The sequence below is a fragment of the Corylus avellana genome, chromosome ca7 (assembly GCF_901000735.1).
Source record: "Corylus avellana chromosome ca7, CavTom2PMs-1.0".
Lineage (NCBI taxonomy): Eukaryota > Viridiplantae > Streptophyta > Magnoliopsida > Fagales > Betulaceae > Corylus > Corylus avellana.
The window spans coordinates 25,260,482-25,264,484 of record NC_081547.1 but is presented as its reverse complement, the minus strand read 5'-3'; the positions used below and the strand labels follow the sequence as shown (position 1 = coordinate 25,264,484).

Below are 4,003 nucleotides of genomic sequence, written 5' to 3'. Positions count from 1 at the left end.
TTCATCTCTCTCTCTCTCTCTCCCTCTCTCTCTCTGAGTTTCTGCTTCTCCAACGCACCTAGATCTTGACATTTCCTTCCACACAGTTTAATTTCTCCTGATCCATCTTCGATCTTCTTAATTCCTTCTGGTGCATGTGCTTTTCCATTCACCAAGATGATGATGATCTGTCTCATTCACCCATATCCTTTTCTCGTGGTATTTCTTTTTAATGGTGGTTTTTTGGTTCAGGAAAAATCTGACCCACAAGCTCAAACGCCAAGAATTTCCCATAAGGAAAAGTAGTTGGAGAGAGTTTTTTGGTTTTTTGTGGGTATCTCAGCCAACTATTCTGCCCGTGCGGATAATTAGATTAATTATTTAATTAACTAATTATAAAACTACTTCACAAAAAAAAAAAAAAAAACTTTACCTTCACTTCGTCGCGAGTTTCATTTCGATTCATATTTTTCTATTAGGGTTCCATCTGCTACCTCCGCCTCGTGCTTCCCATTGGCTACCTCACCTGCCACGTCAACACTATGTTTTTTGTGGAAACCTAACTTGTATATATTAAACTCTGTGTTTCTCCTGTTTCTTTCATGTTTTTTCCTTTCACTTCACTTCAGTACCGCTGATCCTCTCTTTGACTTAGGATTCCAGGTTTTTCTTTTTCTTTTTTCTTTTTTCTTTTTTCTTTTTTTCTTTTTGGGCTATTAATCTTTTTCTCCCCCTATTTCTTTCTCACCTGTGGCTCGTTTCTGTTATGCACAGATTACTTCCATGTAATTAATACAGTCGTTGTTTGCTGGCGCAGCATCATTAAGATTCACATGCCAATATATGCAAGGTGGTAGCAATTTCATGGTTAATCTTTTTCTGTTTTTTTTTTGCCAAATTAATGTTGGAGTTGAGAATCTTGATGATGCTGCATCGGCGGATAAATGGCTACAAACCTGATAGCAGCTATAGGATCTACTAGATTTTGCATTAATTTGAATAAGGTGAACTCTTTTCAATTTTTTCAGACTTTTGTATTAATTTCTTCTACTTAATTAATTTGATGGTTATTGATATATAGGACATTTTTTCTCTCTCCTATTTATACGATTTGAGTATTTTTTATTTCACTGTTTATTTGCAGGAATCGAAGGATATATATGAAATAGAGGTTATATATTGAAGTCATGCGAAGAAGAAAGGTGAGGAAATTAAGCTGCCATATATCTCATGTCTCTAAATTGGTTTTTTTTTTTTTTTTTTTTTTTAAAAGTAAATCTAAGTTTAGGGTTTTGTTAATCATGAGAAGAAGCTTTTATTCTTTTGGGAATTTCCTCACTAGTAGTGTGTTTGGAGGGTAGATCTTACAAAGCATCCTAAACTTCTATTCATTGGAAGAATTAGGCCAAATCTTCAAATTAATTAACCCCCACCCTGAAAATAATGAAATAATATAATTTTGTTGGCCTTGATCATTCATTTAATTATGAAATTTTATTTCTCTCTTAATTTAATGAATCGTTGAGGGAGCTAGCTTTTCCTTGGCCTGTTTCATTGTTGTACTTTTATTACTATTTATTAATTTGCTTTTGCCCCCAGATCAAACCATGATCTTTATTATTACTGATAATCTTGTGAATCAATCAGAAGACAAATAAATCAATGTAGATGATTCAACTTCCGTTTTCTTCCTTCACATATTAATTAAACATGCACTTTGCATATGATCTTTGGATATATATATATATATATATATATATATACATCAACAGAGATGTAGGCCTTCTCATTTTTGAGTCCTTCAACAAGCTATCTGTTCATCCCAACTGAGGGTAGTTTCGATATGCATGAAGCAATATCATAACATGTGATCACTCAAAAAAGTTAATTAAAAAAACAGCATATATATACAAAGCTGTATCTCAGAAAAAAAAACAAAAGTCCATTGTTATTTTGATTTGAATTATAGCATTTGTTGGCCGGGAAAGCAATTTCAAGATAGAATGATGTCGATCTTGAATCTTTTGTGTGTTGATCGCTGAAGGAGCTAGCTAGCTAGCTAGATAGATGTTTCAAATGCCATTTCAGAAAAATAGAGAGAGCCATGCATCTTAATTTGTAGTAGGAATTAATTAATTAATAATCACATTTGAAATTCAATTAATGGTTACTTTGGATTTCCTTGAAGCTGAAAGAAGAATCTTTGAGGCATGTCATGTGGGGGCAGTTATTGACAAAAGCTAGCTGTAATGTCATTTTGACAAGAGAAAAAAAAGGGCAATGAATCATTCCTTCTTCCGAAGGTCCACAAGTACGTTTAGCTGAGAAAAAAACAATAACAACGAGTACAATAAGATCATAGCAAATCAATTTTACTTCCAACATATTTGTATGCATGTGCAGATTATTCATGCTTCTTTGGTCCTTGATTGATTTCTTACTTATTTTCACAGCTATTTCTCGTCAGAACTACCTTAATTAATTAACATCCTTAATTAGTTCAAAAACCAATCTAACTAGTCAGAAATTGAGCATTAATTTCACATTAAAATTCACATTTTTGAAATGCTAGCTACATGTATATATATATGGGTACTGTCTTGTCCCTTAAAACATATATACGACTTGTTAAATCCTGGCCGGGTGCTGGGGGTTGTTTGATAAATAAGGTAACCAATATATAATTAATAGGTTCTAATATTTGTTCTTACCGTTTAAGTGCTAGTTCAGTTATACTATGCAATCTTGTTGAGTTATTTGGGGGCCTAAGGCTGGCCCCTCCCCAGTTGTACACAGAGACATGCATTTAATGCTTGTTTGTTAGTTAATTTACAATAATGGATTAAATTTGATTTCCAAATTAAATTTAGTAAACTAAACTGAAGTTTTTTGAATACTTTTAATTTTGATTTTTTTTTAATTAAATTATTTAAATTTTATTATCTCACATTCAACTCAAGGATGTAGTACTGTATGTAGAAACAACCAAATAAATTAAATTTTCTTAGTGATATAAGTATTGAGATGACAACATGTTAATAATGTAATGAAAAATGATGTTTGAGAATCTAAAAAATTTATAAATTTATTACAAAATGTCTAAAATATCCTAATCTTTTAGAGTTTGATTTATCAAGACATGCACTTCCAATTTTCTTAGAGTAATTATATATACTAAATCTTCACACCCATTTATCATACTGCCGACGTAAAGTGTTTTAAGACATGGATTTCCCTTTTGTTTTTTTAAACAGTTAAAATAAAAAGTCACTTAAAACGTGTTACATCAACTGATATTAAATGGGTGTGAAGAGTAATATCACTCATTTTCTTAAGGCTATTTTCGCACTACCACAGTGTTGGTTCTTTTGTCTCTCTTTGTCCAGAGGAGTGTAGACATACATGCATACACACGGGTAATGTTATATATCACCCTTGTATCATTCCTACAATTGATGTGAAGTGGTCTTCCAACAAAAAAACTTGTTTTCATGCACTACATGTTATGAGAAACCATGTCACATCAACTTTAAAAAGTGATACCAGAGTAAAGTTTATATATTTATATATCCATATATAGGATTTTCACAAAATATTTATATATTCATAGTTTTTTTTTTTTTTTTTCAAAAAAAGAATATTCATATATAGTTAATTTTTTTTTTTTTTTTTTGGGGTCTAAAAATTTAGCTTTCCCTATTAAAATTAGACTAATTAATTAACTCCTGATGGGTAGTTTAGCATGGTACCCAAAGCACTTAAAAAATGCCAAAATCAGTTAATTGTTATAAAATTTAAGAAAGAGTAACCAGTAAAGGTCACCTGAAAGTGAAAAGACAGCTTAAGGAATCTATGATGCTAAAGGTAAATCTGTGTGACTCATCAATCCTGGTTGCTTTTTTTTTTTAAATTTTTTTTTTTATCTTTGTTTTGGTACTACTCTTATTCTTTTGGGTAGGGTTTGTGATTTATTTATGGCCGTATATATAAAACCTTTTTGTTGATAAGATTCTGACATAAAACT

General features: G+C 31.2%; 1 long non-coding RNA gene across 2 annotated transcripts; it reads left to right on the top strand.

Annotated features, from left to right (window-relative positions):
• Positions 1–2,417, top strand: LOC132188185 (uncharacterized). Of its 2 annotated transcripts, XR_009440860.1 has the most exons (3): positions 1–642; positions 754–1,181; positions 2,168–2,417. It is a non-coding gene; the product is annotated as an uncharacterized LOC132188185 (long non-coding RNA). The 2 variants fall into 2 exon arrangements; XR_009440859.1 differs by having other exon boundaries at positions 1–1,181.
• Positions 2,418–4,003: the final 1,586 nt, after the last annotated feature.